Raw genomic sequence first — 20,784 nt, 5'->3', positions numbered from 1 at the left:
AGGCAAGAATTGGTGAGCATCACCTCCTTGGTAATAAGGAAACAGAGAAGGGGTGGAACGTTTTGGCTGTGTGGTGCTTCACATGGATGTCACGGTGACACTGCAGGAGCTCAGTCAGTAACCTGGTGCCAGCAAGATGCCGCTGACCTCAGCATCTCCCATGTCAAGAGCTGAGTGCCTCCCCACGAGCTACCTGGCCTAGTCCCCAAAGGGGTGAGGGCTTAAAAGGTCAGGAACCCCCATCTGTTGGCCTGACTTTGGCAGGCATTGTGTGCCATTTTCTCCTGCAAAGTGATAAGTAAATGAGTGAAAGGCATTTTATTTGAGTGATGATTGATTCAGGCATTCTTATGTTAAGGGTGGGGTTGGGGGCTGGGGGTGGGGATCAGGAGGGAATTTAGTGAGAGAACAGGAACTAGTCTTCAACTACTGTCTCTACGATCTGTCATCTTTGACAAGTTCAAAAGTATTTGCAGACAAACGTAAATTGCAAATACCTGATCCTATCACCACCGAGCTGTACACTTGCCCTGCTAGAATGTTGGCATTCCATCTATTGTACTGCATTGTTTACAAGCCTCATCTCACCCGTTCAAGTTGGCTTGATTTGCATCCTGGGAGATAAAGGGCAGCTAAGTTGTTGATGTTTCTTAAATGTTTAGAGAGCACCATCCTCACAGCTACACATAGCATTTTATTGGTGTGGTGATTGATTCAGGCATTCTTACATTGAGGGGTGGATAGGGTTAGTGAGATATATAATGAAAATACACGGTATTGACATTCAATGAAGATCACTGAAATACAATTCTCTTGAACAGTTTGGTGGGCACGTCACTGACCTGAACCCTCCCTTGATTGAAGAGAATAACCTGGTGGCTTCTCATAAATAATCGGAGTCACTACTGTCAGTCATGGAGTCTAAAAGAAAATCAGTTGAATGAGGTTGCTCTATATACAACATTTTCAGCGGGGCTACTATTTTACCACATCCCCTCCACCCCTTCCCCTTTCACTTGAACAATGGTGGGAAAAATCTCCTCAGTCCCAATTCTTTGCATCGTGTTCCTAAATCAATGGGTCATAAAATACTCATTCAAGGTAAGAACTGGACAGGGCTAATTTATGAGCAATCCAGCATGGTGGTGCATGTGGACCCTGCCACAGTGTTAATAGTTTTTTGTTTCAAAGCTGCAATTCTATAATGATGTTAAATATATTTTACACAGTTAACCTCATAACATCCAATCTGAATATATACTTTCAAGTTAAAATAGTTTAATTTTTTGCCCCCAGTTTTTCTTTTTTTCATCCTGCTGTCCTCTCAAATGGCGTCTTGTGCTGGGATATGCTTCCAGAGGGATCAGCACCGTTTTGGTACTTTGTCCAAATGGCTATTTTTAATGCATCAGTGAGTTTGACCAATTAGGGGCATAATAGGAAACCCAACCATGTCTGTGCATATTTTCCATTAGGAGCTAACTGGCTTAGGAATGGAATCTTGGCTGATTGTTCCCGTCTCTAGCCCAGGCATATCAAGGCAAATTAAATCCTTGCACAAATCTGGTATGTAATATGGGATTATCCTCATCTGTCTGGCTTATTACCACAAATATTTAAACACAGAACTTTCAAAGGACCATAACAGAGTGGTTCTCTAAACATTCCTTCCTGCTCTCCAGGACTCAGACAATAATCTCTTTTTTTTAATTTGCCCCTCATGTAACTTGATAATGTACATTTTCATAATTTAAAAATTGATCATTTGACTTTGTATTTGGTTGATGTTCACGCGTTTAAAACAATAGTTGCCAGGCTGGAAGGTGCCAGTAGCTCAACTATATCAATCAGCCAAATACATAGAAGAGAATTTTAACTCTCCACGCACCCGGCAGACACTGGAAGAGGGGGCGAGAGGGAGGGCAGCTAAAATGGAGTGAGTTAAATACTCCCTGTGCTGCCACACTCCAACATTTTCTCCCACTGCTTTAAGACCCTGGTACCCCTTTCCCAGTGCCCTCACATTCCTCAACCTCCCTTTCAAGCCCCCCTATTCCAGATCTTTGCCGTCCCAATGTCTCCAAATGTCTTGACTCCCATTCCCAATGCTCCTAGACCTCAGGATCTCCCATTGTCAACCCACATCTACTGTAACGCACAGTTTCTACAACCTAACTCCTATTTGCTTGTAACATCCTCTCTACCACCTTTCTTTTATCTGGGTTTTAAGAAAAGTTTAGAGAGGAAGAGAGGGTTGAGGGACAGCGGAGATGGAGTGAGTGAGAGAAGGGGAGGATACAGGTTGTATTGTATTGAGGGAGTATTGTGAAGTGAATGGGGAGGAGCTACAAGCAGTGAGGTGGTGGGAAGGGGATCGGGGAAATAATGGAAGCATGGTGGTGACAGAAAACAGCAGGAACATTGAGGGCAGAGGATGGGGTGAGTGAGAGGGGATTGATGGTGGGCGTGGGAAGCGAACAGTGAAGCATGAGGCAGGGTACAAGGGGAGTATAGACATGGGAAAGAATAGGGATGGCAATGCAATCGGGGGGGGGCTGCTGGAGAAGGGAAAGGGGTACAAGAGGCTGCTGGAGCAAATGTTAGGCAGGAGGGCTAGAATGCTACCGTTTCACCTTCCTTTCTGTTGCTGCCCTGCTGCCTACAAATCCCCCTTCCGATCAGTGACCTTACTTGCTGGATCCCTCCCTGCACCTGCCACCCACCAGCATGGCCAGAAACGTGCCTCAGCAGCTCGCCACATCAAAGCAACCCCGTGGTCCACAACCGTGACAAAAAAAATGCAGACTGAGCAGCCACAAAAGAAGAAATCACCAGAGAGAAGAGAAAGAGTGAGAGAAACAGAAGGCGAGAGCGAAAGAATGAGGAGGCAGCACGTAGATGAAAGAGAGGTGTGACAAAGACTAGACGGTTTACCTTGAGTAATGTCACAGGAGATCCACTAGTGACTCAAAAAGAATGGTCTGCCATATGTCAGCTATCACATTTTCGGACAATTCCAATTTTTGTCACACTTGCACCAGATTGCTCAAATGCCAATGATGAAACAACGACAAATCACAACCAGAGAAGTCAGAAACCTGCCAGGGAACAAATACCAAGAGTGCATAAAAACTACTAATCACAAATCCTTAGTAAGTAAACTGCTGCCAATAAAACAACTCGTAAATAATCTAGTGAAAATCACTCAGAATATTCAACAACAACAACAACAACAACTTGCATCTGTAGCACCTTTAACTTAGCAAACCATCCCAAGGCCCTTCACTGGAGCGTTATCAGGCAAAATGTGACATCAAGCCACATAAAGAGATATTAAGACAGGTGATCAAAAGCTTGGTCAAAGAGGTAGATTTTAAGGAGCATCTTAAGAGGAAAGTGGAGTAAGAGGCAGCGAGGTTTAAGGAGGGAATTCCTGAGTTTAGAGCCTAGGCAGCTGAAGGCATGGCTGCCACTGGTTGGTTTCACAAGAAGCCTGAATTGGAGGAACACAGAATTCTTGCTGTAATGTCTCTGCACCTTGTTACAAACTCACACGAGGCATGGATATATCAGACACGGTCACTCTGTGACCTTCACTTTATTTCCAGGACTGAAGAGTCTTGATCCTGGGTGGGACCTCCCCTTTTATACCTGGAAGCCCAGGTGAGGAGCTCACTCCCTGTGGTCAGGGTGTGCATTACAAGGGTACAGGTACAGTATGCATGAGTTACAGTTACATACTTATAGTCATTGCAAGATGGCGAAATATATGACATCACCTCCCCCCTTCGGTCTTTTAGTTGCAGAGATTAAGTCTATCGGGTGGTTGGCGCTCTCTCGTGGAACGCGCAGTTGTGGCTCTGGTGGCTGAGCCTCAGCACGCGTCTCTGTCACTTGAGGTGATTCCGGGCTGGCCGCAGGGACTGTGCATGCTGAGGGCTGTCTTTGTTGCTCGTGCGCTGGCAGTGGTGTGGGTGCTATCTCATCATGCTCTTCTTCCGGTTCCTCCGTGTCTGCACTGAACCTTGTCTTTACTTGGTCCAAGTGTTTGCGGCATATCTGCCCATTGTTTAGTCTGACCACCATGATCCTGTTTCCTTCTTTGCCAATTACGGTGCCCTCAAGCCATTTGGGTCCCAAAGCATGGTTAAGAACAAATATTAGGTCATCTATTTCTATACACCTCCGCCTTGAGCCTCGATCATGGAGCTCGGTTTGGGACTGGCGCTTGCCCTCAACAATGTCTGCCAGGGCTGAGTGAATGAGGGACAGCCGCGTCTTGAGCGTGCGTTTCATGAGGAGCTCCGCTGGCGGGACTCCCGTGAACGAGTGCGGCCGGGACCTGTAGGCCAGCAGGAGGCGCGATAGGCGGTACTGAAGGGAGGGTCCTTGGATGCGTAGCATGCCCTGCTCTATGACTTGGACCACCCGTTCCGCCTGGCCATTGGAGACCGGCTTGAACGTGTCCGGACGTGCTTGATCCCATTGCCCGACATAAACTCCTGGAATTCATGGCTGGTAAAACGCGGGCCATTATCGCTGACCAGGATGTCCGGCAAGCCGTGGGTCGCGAAAACCGTACGCAGACTCTCCACTGTGATGGATGTCGTGCACGAATTCAATATGATGCACTCGATCCACTTCGAGTGTGCACCAGGAACATTTTTCCCATGAACGGGCCCTCATAGTCTACGTGAATACGTGACCATGGCCTGGTGGGCCAGGGCCACGGGCTGAGTGGGGCCTCCTGGGGGCATTGCCTAGCTGGGCACACGTCGTGCACCTGCGAACCCAGTGTTCCAGGTCTGAGTCAATCCCCGGCCACCACACGTGTGACCGGGCAATGGGCTTCATTAACACGATGCCAGGATGCTCGCTGTGGAGTTCCCTGATGAACGCTTTCCTTCCTTTCTGGGGCATGACTAACCGGCTGCCCCATAACAGGCAGTCGGCTTGGACGGAGAGTCTCTGAAATGGCATGACTTCCTCGGGGCATGCCCTGTGCACGGGCGCCCAGTCCCCAGTCAGGACACATTTCTTTATCGTGGATAGGAGGAGGTCCCTGTTGGTCCAGAGTTTGATCTGGCGGGCTGTGATGGGGGAGCCCGCAGTGTCAAAAGCCTCAACGGCCATGACCATCTCAGCGCTCTGCTCCGACGCTCCCTCGGTGGTGGCCAGTGGGAACCTGCTGAGCGCGTCAGCGCAATTTTCGGTGCCTGGCCGGTGCCGTATGGTGTAGTCATACGCAGCCAGCGTGAGGGCCCATCGCTGTATGCGAGCTGACGCATTAGCGTTGACAGCCTTCCTGTCGGACAACAGGGATGTTAACGGCTTGTGATCCATCTCTAGCTCGAACCGTCTACTGACACCGTACACACACGCGAGTGCCTCCTTCTCAACCATGCCGTATCCACGCTCTGCCTGAGAGAGTGACTTGGAGGCGTAAGCCACCGGTTGGAGTCGGCCGTCATCGTTACCCTGCTGCAAAACACACCCAACCCCGTAGGATGACGCATCGTATGTTAAAACCAGTTTTTTACAGGGGTCATAAAAAGTCAACAGTTTGTTGGAACACAGCAGGTTCCTCGCCTTATTGAAAGCCCGTTCTTGACAATCACCCCCAAGACCATTCACAGCCTCCCCTTTTATACCTGGAAGTCCAGGTGAGGAGCTCACTTCCTGTGGTCAGGGTGTGCATTACAAGGGTACAGGTACAGTATGCATGAGTTACAGTTACATACTTATAGTCATTGCAAGATGGTGAAATACATGACACTTGCTTTCGGCCATCATCTTGTTTTTACAGTAACCTGAGGACATAGTCATTTGTAAACATGGTAGATTCTGAAATTTCCATCACTAGACCAAAATTGAAAAAAAGCGAGCTGTGCGAACTTGTAAAACAAATCCTTAACATTCAGGCAAACTAAGCCACTAGAGGTCAGGGTTTACTAAACCAAGTCAAGGCAAGCAATGTTTTACATATCACTATACAGTAAACCAAACTGCCAGATGTTTTTAAAAAAGGTCTGCTCCGCAACGTTAACTTGTGTGTTCTCTCCACAGATGTTACTTAACCTGCTGAGGATCTCCAGCATTGTCTGTTTTTGTTTCAGATTTCCAGCATTTCCAGTTTTTTGTGTTTTGTTTACTAGATGCTAAGATTTTGTAAACAACACTACAATATGTAAGGGATAACAAAGCAAGGCACTTATCCAAATATTCCAGTTGAAATGCTTTTCCCTCCTCCCTGCAATGTAAGTGTACTGAATCAAGACCCATTGTATGTTTCCTGCACTAACTCATTCTTTCCAAGACTTCAAATCTGTGCAATTGCTTACTTCCATCAACCTTCCCTTCCTTCTATAATCTACAGTTTTCAAAATCCCACTGTGATATCACCTCACCACTCCTTAATTCACCTAATCATCTACCATCCTTTTCAACATTAGTAATGTCGTGCAGCACAGGAATTGGTCCTGCACCTAGGTTTCTAAATAAATAATTAAAACAGTCAAGTCACTGAACCTTGACATTAAGTCATCAGATATATGGGTTTATTCTATCAGTACACCAAATATTACCAAGTCAGAACTTATTAAACGAGTTTGTCATTGTTGGTATTGTAAAATTACAATTCTAAAGGGGGTGCATAAACAGAGAGACTTGGGGGTATATGTGCACAAATCCATGAAGATGCCAGGGCAGGTTAAAAAGATATACGGGATCCTGGCCTTCATAAATAGAGGCACAGAGTACAAAAGCAATGAAGTTATGATGAACCTTTATAAAAAACTGGTTCGGCCTCAATTGGAGTATTGTGTCCAATTCTGGGCACCAAACTTTAGGAAGGATGTGAAAGCCTTCGAGAGGGTGCAGAAAAGATTTACGAGAATGATTCTAGGGATGAGGAACTTCAGTTATGTGGATAGACTGGAGAAGCTGGGGTTCTCCTTCGAGCAGAGAAGGTTGAGAGGAGATTTGATAGAGGTGTTCAAAATCATGAAGGGTCTAGACAGAGAAGATAGAGAGAAACTGTTCCATTGGTGGAAGATGCGAGAACCAGAGGACACAGATTTAAGCTGATTGGCAAAAGATCCAAAGGCAAAATGAGGATAAACTTTTTAACGCAGCAAGTGGTTATGATCTGGAATGCACTGCCTGAAAGGGTGGTGGAGGCAGACTCAATTACGGCTTTCAAAAGGGAATTAGATAACTACCTGAAGGAAAAATATTTACACGGCACAGGGAAAGGGCGGGGGAGTGGGACTAGAAGTGTTCCTGCAGAGTGTTAGCACGGGCTGAATGACCTCCTCCTCTGCTGTAACCATTCTATGATTCTATGATTGTACTGGTTCTGATATGAATTATTGGAATGCTTGGGATTCACTCACCAAGCCACATAAACAGATCCCTTTGTTTTTTACAGGTGGGGGCTGGCTAGTATCAAATATTAAACTGACACTTGATGAGGTTGATATCTTTTCTTTTTTTGTTCCCTGGGTGGGAATCAGAAGATTCAGTTCTCACTGATCAGAGCAACCTGGGTGGAGCTCCTACATAACTATTATTTAGCAGGGAGGATTAGGAATAGAAAGACATGGGGGTTGACAGAATATCTATAATGACAATCTGAATGCAATTTCAGGTAATTTCCCAAGCCTTTGAAATTGGAAAAAGTGCTATGCTGGAACTTGACTATGGCCTGTAAAAGAAAGTGAATGTGAGCATAATAAATATCCCAATAGAGCCAATAACCTGACTGTAATGAGATAATGTATAGCGCCCTGTAACTAGGAGGTCATCATCATCATCATCATAGGCAGTCCCTCGGAATCGAGGAAGACTTGCTTCCACTCCTGAAGTGAGTTCTTTGGTGGCTGAACAATCCAACGAGAGCCACAGATTCTGTCAGAGGTGGGACAGATAGTCGTTGAGGGAAGGGCTGGGTGGGACTGGTTTGCCGCACGCTCTTTCCACTGTCTGTGTTTGATTTCTGCATGCTCTCGGTGTCGAGACTTGAGGTGCTCAGCGCCCTCTTGGATGCACTTCCTTCACTTAGGGCGGTCTTGGGCCAGGGACTCTCAGGTGTCATTGGGAATGTCGCACTTTATCAGGGAGGCTTTGAGGGTGTCCTTGTAGCATTTCCATTGCCCACCTTTGGCTCATTTGCCGTGAGGGAGCTCCGAGTAGAGCACTTGCTTTGGAAGTCCCGTGTCTGGCATGCGGACTATGTGGCCTGCCCAGCGGAGCTGATTGAGTATGGTCAGTGCTTCAATGCTGGGGATGTTAGCCTGAATGAGGACGCTGATGTTGTCCTCCCAGGGGATTTGTAGGATCTTGCGGAGACATCGTTGGTGATATTTCTCCACCAACTTGAGGTGTCTACTGTACATGGTTCATGCCCTCAGGAGGGTAGATATTACTACAGCCCTGTAGACCACGAGCTTGGAGGTATCGAGAGAATGTATAGCGCCCTCTAGCTAGGAGATATAGGGAGTTGTATGGATATAGAGAGAGAGGGTCTGTGAAGGAACGCCATCTTAAGCTCCACGTAGCTGTCTGAGTCCTCCAAATAAATAGAGTTAAGTTGAACTAAGTGTTATATATGTGGACTTGTATTTACTCTATACAGCCACCAGAGGGTTCATTCCCTGGAGTCCCAAGGGATCCCATAATCCCTTGGGAGCACAGGTATTTAAGAAGGCTTCACAGGTTGGCGAGGCACTCTGGAGACCTGCAATAAAAGACTAAGGTCACACTTTACTTTGAGCTCACAGTGTTCAGTCTGACTCTTTCTCCATACACAACAACTGGCGACGAGATACAGATAGCGAACCCAAAGATGCAGAGAACAGTGGGCATCCTGGAGAAATTTACAGAGGGAGATGATTGGGAAACTTTTGTGGAGCGACTCGACCAATATTTCGTGGCCAACGAGCTAGATGGGGAAGAGAGCGCTGCCAAACATAGAGCGATCCTCCTCACCGCCTGTGGGGCACCAATGTATGGCCTCAGAAAAATCTGTTCACTCCAGCGAAACCCACAGAGAAATCGTACAACGATTTGTGCACACTGGTCCGAGAGCATTTGAACCCGAAGGAAAGTGTTCTGATGGCGAGGTACCAATTCTACACCTATAAAAGGTCTGAAGGCCAGGAAGTGGTGAGTTATGTCACCAACCTGAGACGCCTTGCAGGACATTGCGAATTTGAAGGACATTTGGAGCACATGCTCAGAGACTTTTTCGTACTTGGCATTGGCCACGAAACCATACTTCGCAAGCTTTAGACTGTAGAGACCCCAACCTTGAGTAAGGCCATAGCGATAGCCCAGGCGTTCATTGCCACCAGTGACAATACTAAGCAAATCTCTCAGCACACAAGTGCTGCTACAAGTACTGTGAACAAAGTGATGTTGTTTTCGAATTGTAACGTACAGGGCAGGTCACACATACCTGCAGCTACACGTCCGCAGATATCTCACAGTCCACCATCAAGGGTGATGAATGCAAGGCCATTAATACCTTGTTGGCGCTGTGGGGGTGATCATCATTTCCATTCATGCTGATTCAAAGGATACATTTGCAAGGGCTGTGGAACAATGGGACACCTCCAACAAGTGTGCAGGCGAGCTGCTAAGCCTGTTAAACCTGCAAACCACCACGTTGCAGAGGAGGATAGATCCACGGAGGATCACTACGAACCAGAGCCTCAGATAGAGGAGGCAGAGGTACATGGGGTGCACACATTTACCACGAATTGATCCCCGATAATGCTGAATGTTGAACATAATGGACACAGGTGCGAGCCAGTCCATTATGGGCAAAAAGACTTTCGAAAGGTTGTGGTGCAACAAGGCCTCAAGGCCAGTCTTAACTCCAGTTCGCACGAGACTAAGAACTTACACTAAAGAACTGATTCCTGTAATCGGCAGTACAACCGTAAAGGTCTCCTACAATGGAGCGATGTACAAGCTACCACTGGTACCGGGCGATGGTCCCACGCTGCTCGGCAGGAGCTGGCTGGGAAAGATACGCTGGAACTAGGACGACGTCTGAGCGCTATCGCCCGCTGACGACACTTTGTGTGCCCAGGTCTTAAACAAATTTCCTTCGCTGTTCGATCCAGGCATTGGGAAATTCCAAGGAGCAAAAGTGCAGATCTACCTAATTCCGGGGACGCAACCCATCCATCATAAGGCGAGAGCAGTACCGTACATGATGAGAGAAAGGGTAGAGATCGAGCTTGACCGGCTGCAACGAGAAGGCATCATTTCACCGATCAAGTTCAGCATGTGGGCCAGTCCTATTATCCCAGTTCTCGAGGGAGACGGCACCGTCAGAATCTGTGGTGATTACAAAGTAACTATCAATCGTTTCTCCTTGCAGGACCAATACCCACTACCAAAAGCCGATGACCTCTTTGCAATGCTGGCGGGAGGAAAGACGTTCACGAAGCTGGATCTAACTTCAGCCTACATGACGCAGGAACTGCAGGAATCATCAAAGATCCTCACCTGCATCAATACGCACAAAGGTCTTTTTGTTTATAACAGATGCCCGTTTGGGATCCGATCAGCGGCGACGATATTCCAGAGAAACATGGAAAGTTTACTGAAGTCGATCCCACACACCGTGGTCATCCAGGACAACATCTTGGTCACAGGTCGGAACACAGTCGAGCACCTGCAGAACCTGGAGGAGGTTCTTAGTCAACTCAACCGCGTGGTGCTCAGGTTAAAATGCTCGAAGTGCGTTTTCCTGGTGCCTGAAATGGAGTTCCTGGGAAGGAGGATTGTTGCGGACGGCATCAGGCCCACCAACGCGAAGACGGAGGCAATTGAGAACGCACCGAGGCCACAGAACATGACGGAGCTGCAGTTGTTTCTGGGTCGTTTCTTGGACTACTTTGGTAACTTCTTACCGGGTGTCAGCACCCTGCTAGAACCACTACATGTCTTACTACGAAAAGGGGGCAAATGGGTTTGGGGCAAAAGCCAAGAAAATGCCTTTGTAAAAGCGAGAAAATTGTTATGCTCAAACAAATTGCTTGTGTTGTATGATCCATGTAAGCGTTTGTAGCATGTGATCCATGTAGCATGTGATGCGTCGTCATATGGCGTCGGGTGTGTATTGCAACAAGCTAATGATTTTGGGAAACTGCAACTGGTTGCTTATACATCCAGGAGCCTGTCTAAGGCCGAGAGAGCCAACAGCATGATTGAAAAAGAAGCGTTAGCATGTGTCTATGGGGTAAAGAAAATGCATCAATACCTGTTTGGGCTAAAATTCGAATTGGAAACTGATCATAAGCCACTTGCATCCCTGTTTTCCGAGAGTAAAGGGATAAATACCAACGCATCGACCCGCATCCAGAGATGGGCGCTCACGTTGTCCGCGTACAGTTACGCCATCCGCCACAGGCCAGGCACAGAAAACGGCGGCGATGCTCTCAGTAGGCTGCCATTGCCCACCACGGGAGTGGAAATGGCGCAGCCCGCAGATCTAGCCATGGTTATGGAAGCATTTAGAGTGAGCAATCACCTGTCACTGCTCGGCAGATCAAAACCTGGACAAGCCAGGACCCCTTATTATCTCTAGTCAAAAGCTGTGTGCTTCACAGGAGCTGGTCCAGTGTCCCAGTGGAAATGCAGGAAAAGATAAAGCCGTTCCAGCGGCGCAAAGATGAAATGTCTATACAGGCAGACTGCCTTCTGTGGGGCAATCGAGTAGTGGTCCCCAAGAAGGGCAGAGACACCTTCATCAATTACTTCCACAGTACCCACCCAGGCATCGTAATGATGAAAGCAATAGCCAGATTCCATGTGTGGTGGCCCGGTATCGATGCGAACTTGGAGTCCTGCGTTCACAGGTGTAATACATGCTCGCAGTTAAGCAATGTACCCAGGGAGGCGCCGCTAAGTTTATGGTCTTGGCCCTCCAATCCGTGGTCTAGGGTACACGACGTTCTTGGGTAAAATGTTCCTTGTGGTTGTAGACATTTACTCCAAGTGGATTGAATGTGAGATAATGTTGGCTAGATGTCCGCTGCCACCACTGAAAGCCTGCGGGCCATGTTTGCCAAACACAGCTTACCCGATGTCCTGGTGAGCAACAACGGGCCATGTTTTACCAGTGCTGAGTTCAAAGAATTCATGACCCGTAACGGGATCAAACATGTCACATCTGTCCCGTTTAAACCAGCGTCCAATGATCAGGCAGAGAGAGCAGTGCAAACTATCAAGCAAGGCTTGAAGAAGGTAACTGAAAGCTCACTGCAGACTCGCCTATCCCGAGTCCTGCTTAGCTACCGCACGAGACCACACTCACTCACTGGGATCCCACCTGCTGAACTGCTCATGAAAAGAGCACTTAAGACAAGGCTCTCATTAGTTCACCCTGATTTACATGAACAGGTAGAGAGCAGGCTGCTTCAACAAAGTGCATACTATGATAGCGCAAATGTGTCACGCAGGATTGAAGTCAATGATCCTGTATTTGTATTAAATTATGGACAAGGTCCCAAGTGACTTCCCAGCACTGTCGTGACTAAAGAGGGAGCAGGGTGTTTCGGGTCAAACTTTCAAATGGACTCATTCACTGGAAACACTTGGACCAAATCAAACTCAGATTCACGGACTGAGCAACCCACCTTGGACCCTACCTTTTTTGATCCCCCAACACACACACCACAACCGGCACCACGCTGGACCACGAAGCAGAACCCATCATCCACAGCAGCCCTGCAGGACCCAACACACCAGGCAACCCAGCAAGGCCAGCTGCACAGCAGCCCAGCGAGGGCCCAACAAATGATTCAACAACACCAGCTTTCACACTGAGATGATAAACCAGGGAAAAAAGGGCCCCAGATCGACTCACATTGTAAATAGTTACACTATTGACTTTGGGGGGGAATGTTATGTATGTGGACTTGTATTTACTCTGTACAGCCACCAGAGGGCTCATTCCCCAGAGTCTCAAGTGAATCCCATAATCCCTTGGAAGCACAGGTATTTAAGAAGGCTTCACAGGTTGGAGAGGCACTCTGGAGACCTGCAATAAAAGACAAAAGTCACACTTTACTTTGAGCTAAGTGTTCAGTCTGACTCTTTCTCCATACACAACACTAAGAGTGTTCAAGAGACTACAAAATACATGGTGTCAGAAGCGGAGACTTCCGATCTTTCATCGAATGCATCTATGACCGAAATATTGGAACTGTAATACTTTTTCGAGCTGAAAGAAATCGACGTTATGCAGTGCAGAGTGTGCTTTCTACATACACATTGCGTGTGGATCTGTGAAGGATGATAAATAGTCATAAGCTTGTAAAATAATCTAGAGGCATTAGTAAAGTAAACTTAAAGTGGCATAAGTTATTGTAGAGCCTCGATTGAAAAAGTATTTCTACAATTACATGGCCACACTATTTTACTATTAGACTTGTTCTAGTCCTCTGGGTATTTGAATTGTGTACATGTATGTGACATACTCAAAGTCCTAAACTATAGTGAGCTATCATGACCACCACGGTGCCAACTCCCGCGCACATTTTTCTCCCACCTCCATTATAGGTGACTGGCGATTTGAAAGCCTACTGGAAAAAATACAAAAAGCTGTGGGACAGCTATGAAATTATCATGAATATTGTGGAAAAATCAGATAGAATTAGGGTTGCAATGTTTATCATTGCCATTGGCAGCGATGCCCGAGATATCCACAATAATCTTCCCTACAAATCGGAGGAAGACCTGCAGGAAATTGAGATTATTTTGAAACTCTGGGAAGAGCACTGTAAAGATAAAACCAACATCATCTATGAATGGTACCAGTTTAACAACTGTGTACAAAGGGATGAGCGGTTTAACAGATATCTCATGAAAGTGAGAGAGCTAGCATCATCATGTGATTTTGGCAATTTGAGGGATGATTTCATTAGAGACCGCATAGACTGCGGAATATCTGATAACACTCTGTGTAAGAGGCTGTTGCAAGAATCAAGCCTAACACTCGATAACACAAGAACATAAGAAATAGGAGCAGGAGTAGGCCATTTTGCCCATTGAGCCTGCTCCGCCATTCAATGAGATCATGGCTGATCATGGACTCAGCTCCAAGGAAGATAGTAGCTAAAGTAAACATTGGTCCCTTAGAGGATGAGACTGGGGAATTAATAATGGGAAACAAGGAAACAGCAGAGACTTTGAACAAATATTTTGTATCAGTCTTCATGGTAGAAGACACTAAAAGCATCCCAATAATAATAGATAATCAAGGGAATATAGGGAGGGAGGAACTTACAATAATCACTATCACTAGAGAAAAAGTACTAGGCAAACTAATGGGACTAAAGGCAGACATGTTCCCTGGATCTGATGACTTGCATCCTTGAGTCTTAAAAGAAGTGGCTGCAGAGATAGTGGATGCATTGGTTGTAATCTACCAAGATTCCCTGGATTCTGGAGAGGTCCCAGTGGATTGGAAAACAGAATGCAAATATAACGCCCCTATTCAAGAAAGGAGGGAAACAGAAAGCAAGAAACTATAGACCAGTTAGCCTAACATCTGTCATTGGGGAAATGCTGGAGTCCATTAGTAAGGGAGCTGTAGCGGGACATTTAGAACATCATAATACAATCAAGCAGAGTCGGCATGGTTTTATGAAAGGGAAATCATGTTTGAAAAATTTGCTGGAGTTCTTTGAGAATGTAACGAGCAGGGTAGATAAAGGGGAACCAGTGGATGTAGTATATTTGGATTTCCAGGAGGCATTTGATAAGGTGCCACATAAAAGGCAACTGCACAAGATAAAAGCTCACGGGGTTGGGGGTAATATGGATAGAAGATTGGCTAACTAACAGAAAACAGAGAGTCGGGATAAATGGGCCATTTTCAGGTTGGCAAACTGTAACTAGTGGGGTGCCACAGAGATCAGTGTTGGGGCCTCAACTATTTATAATCCATATTAATGACTTGGATGAAAGGACTGAGTGTACTGTAGCCAAATTTGCTAATGATACAAGATAGGTGAGAAAGCAGATATGAGGAGAAGACACACAGAATCTGCAAGGGGATATAGATAGATTAAGTGAGTAGGCAAAAATTTGACAGATGGAGTATAATGTTGGAAATTGTGAGGTTATCCACTTTGGTAGGAAAAATAGAAAAGCAAATTATTATTTAAATGGAGAGAGACTATAGAATGCTGTGGTACAGAGGGGTCAAGGTGTCCCAGTACATAAAACACAAAAAGTTAGCATGCAGGCATAGCAAGTAATTAGGAAGGCAAATTGACCTTTATTGCAAAGGGGATGGGGTATAAAAGCAGGGAAGTCTTGCTACAGCTATATAAGGTATTGGTGAGGCCACGCCTGGAATACTGCATGCAGTTTTGGTTTCCATATTTACGAAAGGATATACTTGCTTTGGAGGCAGTTCAGAGAAGGTTCACTAGATTGATTCTGTGAATGAGGGGGTTGACTTATGAGGAAAGGTTGAATAGTTTGGGCCTCAACTCATTGGAATTCAGAAGAATGAGACGCGATATCGAAATGTATAAGATTATGAGGGGGCTTGACAAGGTGGATGCAGAGAGGATGTTTCCACTCATAGGGGAGACTAGAACTAGGGGGCATGATCTTGGATTAAGGGGCCACCAATTAAAACAGATGAGGAGAAATTTCTTCTCTGAGGGTTGTTAATCTGTGTAATTCACTGCCTCAGAGAGCTTTAGAAACTGGGTCATTGAATAAATTTAAGACAGAAATAGACAGTTTCTTAAATGATAAAGGGTTATGGGAAGCAGGCAGAGGGGTGGAGCTGAGTCCATGATCAGATCAGCCATGATCTTATTAAATGGCGGAGCAGGCTCGAGGGGCCGTATGGCCTACTCCTGCTCCTATTTCTTATGTTCTTATGTTCACTTCCCTGCCCGCTCCCCATAACCCTTTTCTCGCTTATTGCTCAAAAATCTGTCTATCTCTGCCTTAAATATATTCAATGGCCCAGCCTCCACAGCTCTCTGGGGCAGAGAATTTCACAGATTTACAACCCTCTGAGAGAAGAAATTCCACCTCATCTTTAAATGGGTGGCCCCTTATTCTGAGACTATGTCCTCTAGTTTTAGTTTCCCCTATGAGTGGAAATATCCTTTTATCCTTTCTGTATCCACCTTGTCGAGCCCCCTCATTATCTTATATGTTTCGATAAGATCACCTCTCATTCTTCTGAATTCCAATGTATATAGGCCCAACCTACTCAATCTATCTTCCTAAGTCAACCCCTTCATCTGCAGAATCAACCTAGTGAACCTTCTCTGAACAGCCTCCAATGCAAGTATATCCTTCCTTAAATACGGAGACCAAAACTGTACGCGGTACTCAAGGTGTGATGTTACCAATACCCTGTACAATTGTAGCAGGACTTCTCTGCTTTTATACTCAATCCCCCTTGCAATAAAGGCCATCATTTCATTTGCCTTCCTGATTATTTGCTGTAATGTGTGATGCTCTGTAAAGCTACAGAAGCCACAGTTGCGCAAATGAAATCCATGAAGCTCACTAAAACTGACTTTGAAGATATCAAAGCTGTCAGACAGAAACCCCGACCCACAAAGAAAGAATTTGCAACTGCAAGCGACTCCACACTACAACTGGTCATACAACAAATCACAACGGGCTGGCCAGAAATGATACACGAATGCCCGCCTGAAACACATGCATGCTTCAAAGTTTGTGATAAACTCACAACACAGGATGGCATAGTCTTCAAAGGCTATCACTGTGTCATACCAAAATTCCTGAGATCCGACATTCGTCAGCGACTTCATGCTGCTCACATTGGCGTCGAGAGCACTCTTCGACGTGCCAGAGAATCCATTTACTGGCCAGGGCTGAACAGTGACATAAAAGGCTATGTTTCAAAGTGTGAAAAATATAGCACCTATCAATTGAGCCAACCAATAGAACCATTGATAAGTCATGACCTCCATCAGAGACCATGGGAAAAGATTGGTTGTGACATATTCACACTCGATGGCCAAGACTACTTATGCACAGTGGAATATTACTCGGACTATTTCGAGATAGACAATCTACATGGAAAGAAAGATGCCACTGTCATCATCAAACACCTCAAGAAACAGTTCTCTAACCACAGTATTCCAGACAAGGTTCAATCCGACAATGGACCTCCCTTCAACTCACAACAGTTCACAAACTTTGCCACAGAATATGGATTTGATCACGCAACAAGCTCACCAGAATATCCACAAAGCAACGGAAAGGTTGAGAACATGGTTAAGCTTGCAAAGCGGTTAATCAAGAAGACAAAGAAAGACTGTGGTGACTTCTACATGAACCTTCTCATCTGGCGAAACACATTAACTGAAGGCCTTGATAGTTTGCCAGCACAACGCTTACTCGGTCGCCGCACAAAGACAAACATCCCAATCGCAAATGAACTGCTCAATCCAAGAATCGTACAGGACGTCAATGTCAACAAAAAAAGGAACCATGCCAAACTACTACAACAGAGATGTTACAGCACTTCCTTCACTGCAGGAAGGAGAAACAGTGAGATTCAAACAAACACGAGAAAGCAAAGAGTGGCAAAAAGCTCCGGTTCAGAAACAAGTCGGCATTCGTTCATATCAGGTCATTACAGAAGATGGCCGTGAATAGCACAGAAATAGGAAACATCTGAGACATTCATCAAAACTCCAGGGATCTCAGTGACACACACACACGATCCGCTGAGTACACAGCCAACTAACACGCGAAATAGCACTTCAACGACAACACGTGAAATCAGGGATATGTTGCCTGATATTTCCCCTCAGAGCACTGATAAAGGGACTAAAGCGATCAGTGCACAGAACACCACTGAAACACCAGTCTGAGGCGAAGCAACAGAATCCACACAACACCAAAATACCTGGAACACTATGTACAGAAATAAGAAATCATGGACACTGGACACTTGGATAAACAATTAATAATACAAGAATTTTGTTGTTGTTTGTTAAACTTGTAGTTGTTTAATACATGTATTCATAAGAAGTTAACTACCCCGTTTATATTGAAACTAACTTGAATTCATTCTTGTTTCTTATGAAAGGAAAGATTTTTTTTTTTTAAATTCGTAGCCAATCTTTCCAATTCTTTGTCAAATCACAAACGCCAGAGGTCACCTTGCACACATCAAGGATCACTCTGCGCCAATGCTCTTAGCCAAAAGGCCTAGAGCCACTGCACCGTTCCTGGAAGTATTGCAATACCAGGTTCGTGCCATGGAGGTGGATGGGTCAAGCCCCCCACCCACCTCCTATTTCCAAAAAGCATAGGAGAACCACCTTCCTGATCCAGGGAGAACCACTTTGGGGTCATGGTTACTCCCCTGTCAGGTCAGTTATGCATGATCTTAGGCAAAAGGCCGAGAAGGAAAGATGTAATAAGATAATGTATAGTGCCCTCTAGCTAGGAGGTGTAGGGAGCTATATGGAGATAGAGGGTCTGTGAAGGAACGCCATCTTAAGCTCCGCATGGCTGTCTGAGATCTCTGAAATGAATAGAGTTAAGTTGAACTAAAAGTGTTCAAGAGACTATAAAATACACTGACCATGCTCTGGACTCAAAAGTTTGGCATTAGGATGTTGTGAGAAGTGGACTTAGAAACATAGAAAGTAGGTGCAGGAGTAGGCCATTCGGCCCTTTGAGCCTGCACCACCATTCAATATGATCATGGCTGATCATGCAACTTCAGTACCCCATTCCTGCTTTTTCTCCATACCCCTTGATCCCTTTAGATATAAGGGCCACATCTAACTCCCTTTTGAATATATCTAACGAACTGGCCTCAACAACTTTCTGTGGTAGAGAATTCCACAGGTTCACAATTCTCTGAGTGAAGAAGTTTCTCCTCATCTCGGTCCTAAATGGCTCACCCCTTATCTTTAGACTGTTTTTCCCTGGCTCTGAACTTCCCCAACATCGGGAACATTCTTACTGCATCTAACCTATCCAATCCCGTCAGAATTGTATATGTTTCTATGAGATCCCCTCTCATTCTTCTAAATTCCAGTGAACATAAGCCTAATCGATCCAGTTTTTCTTCATATATCAGTCCTGCCATCCCGGGAATCAGTCTGGTGAACCTTCGCTGCACTTCCTCAATAGCAAGAATGTCCGTCCTCAGATTAGGAGACCAAAACTACACGCAATACTCAAGGTGTGGTCTCACCAAGGCCCTGTACAACTGCAGTAAGACCTCCCTGCTCCTATACTCAAATCCCCTCGCTATGAAGGTCAGCATGCCATTTGCTTTCTTTACTGCCTGCTGTACCTGCATGCCTACCTTCAATGACTGATGTACCATGACACCCAGGTCTCATTGCACCTCCCCTTTTACTAATCTGTCACCATTCAGATAATAATCTGCCTTCCTGTTTTTGCCACCAAAGTGGATAACCTCACACTTATCCACATTATACTGCATCTACCATGCATTTGCCCACTGACCTAACCTGTCCAAGTCACCCTGCAGCCGCCTAGCATCCTCCTCACAGCTCGCACTGCCACCCAGCTTAGTGTCATCTGCAAACTTGGAGATATTACATTCAATTCCTTCGTCGAAATCATTAATGAAAGAGCAAACTCAGATGGGGGAGGGGGTAGTCCTGTCACTCTCATATAACTTAAAGAAGGCTAACTTTGAAGGTATGAGGCGTGAATTGGCTGAGATGGATTGGCGAATGATACTTAAGGGGTTGACTGTGGATGGGCAATGGCAGACATTTAGAGACCGCATGGATGAACTACAACAATTGTACATTCCTGTCTGGCATAGAAATAAAAAAGGGAAGGTGGCTCAACCGTGGCTATCAAGGGAAATCAGGGATAGTATTAAAGCCAAGGAAGTGGCATACAAATTGGCCAGAAATAGCAGCGAACCTGGGGACTGGGAGAAATTTAGAACTCAACAGAGGAGGACAAAGGGTTTGATTAGGGCAGGGAAAATGGAGTACGAGAAGAAGCTTGCAGGGAACATTAAGGCGGATTGCAAAAGTTTCTATAGGTATGTAAAGAGAAAAAGGTTAGTAAAGACAAACGTAGGTCCCCTGCAGTCAGAATCAGGGGAAGTCATAACGGGGAACAAAGAAATGGCAGACCAATTGAACAAGTACTTTGGTTCAGTATTCACTAAGGAGGACACAAACAACCTTCCGGATATAAAAGGGGTCAGAGGGTCTAGTAAGGAGGAGGAACTGAGGGAAATCTTTATTAGTCGGGAAATTGTGTTGGGGAAATTGATGGGATTGAAGGCCGATAAATCCCCAGGGCCTGATGGACTGCATCCCAGAGTACTTAAGGAGGTGGCCTTGGAAATAGCGGATGCATTGACAGTCATTTTCCAACATTCCATTGACTCTGGATCAGTTCCTATGGAGTGGAGGGTAGCCAATGTAACCCCACTTTTTAAAAAAGGAGGGAGAGAGAAAGCAGGGAATTATAGACCGGTCAGCCTGACCTCAGTAGTGGGTAAAATGATGGAATCAATTATTAAGGATGTCATAGCAGTGCATTTGGAAAATGGTGACATGATAGGTCCAAGTCAGCATGGATTTGTGAAAGGGAGATCATGCTTGACAAATCTTCTGGAATTTTTTGAGGATGTTTCCAGTAAAGTGGACAAAGGAGAACCAGTTGATGTGGTATATTTGGACTTTCAGAAGGCTTTCGACAAGGTCCCACACAGGAGATTAATGTGCAAAGTTAAAGCAC

The 20,784-nt window shown here is 45.7% G+C and overlaps 1 protein-coding gene and 1 pseudogene across 3 annotated transcripts in view; one reads left to right on the top strand and one right to left on the bottom strand.

The window, feature by feature from the left end:
• The window catches only part of LOC139226414 (uncharacterized), a 103,703-nt gene that overhangs the window by 52,599 nt on the left and 30,320 nt on the right, over window positions 1-20,784 (top strand). The window lies entirely within an intron of this gene.
• Window positions 18,248-18,448, bottom strand: LOC139227260 (U2 spliceosomal RNA; annotated as a pseudogene).

Source organism: Pristiophorus japonicus, chromosome 16 (assembly GCF_044704955.1).
Source record: "Pristiophorus japonicus isolate sPriJap1 chromosome 16, sPriJap1.hap1, whole genome shotgun sequence".
Classification (NCBI taxonomy): Eukaryota; Metazoa; Chordata; class Chondrichthyes; family Pristiophoridae; genus Pristiophorus; species Pristiophorus japonicus.
Note: the sequence above shows the minus strand (reverse complement) of the source record. Positions and strands in the feature narration are given on the sequence as shown.